Source organism: Brassica oleracea, chromosome C8, assembly GCF_000695525.1.
Source record: "Brassica oleracea var. oleracea cultivar TO1000 chromosome C8, BOL, whole genome shotgun sequence".
Classification (NCBI taxonomy): domain Eukaryota; kingdom Viridiplantae; phylum Streptophyta; class Magnoliopsida; order Brassicales; family Brassicaceae; genus Brassica; species Brassica oleracea.
Genome location: NC_027755.1, coordinates 574,790 through 575,060, shown reverse-complemented (window position 1 = coordinate 575,060; position 271 = coordinate 574,790).

Below are 271 nucleotides of genomic sequence, written 5' to 3'. Positions count from 1 at the left end.
AAAAAAACCGATGAATTCCGAGGATATATTATAGCCGTTAGAGAGCCGTTGGGGGATTTTAAAAATTCCGAGGAAATTCCGACGAACTAGCCGTTTCCGAGGAAATTCCGACAAACGTATTCATCATCATGTGTATTAATTTATAATTTTACTAATAATTTTCTAAATGTTACAGGTTTGTTATATCAAGTACCCCCGGGTAAGGAACAGAGATGATCTATGGGTTACTGTTACAAGACTCAACCCGAGAGGCCGAGTTCAGGGAAGTTCT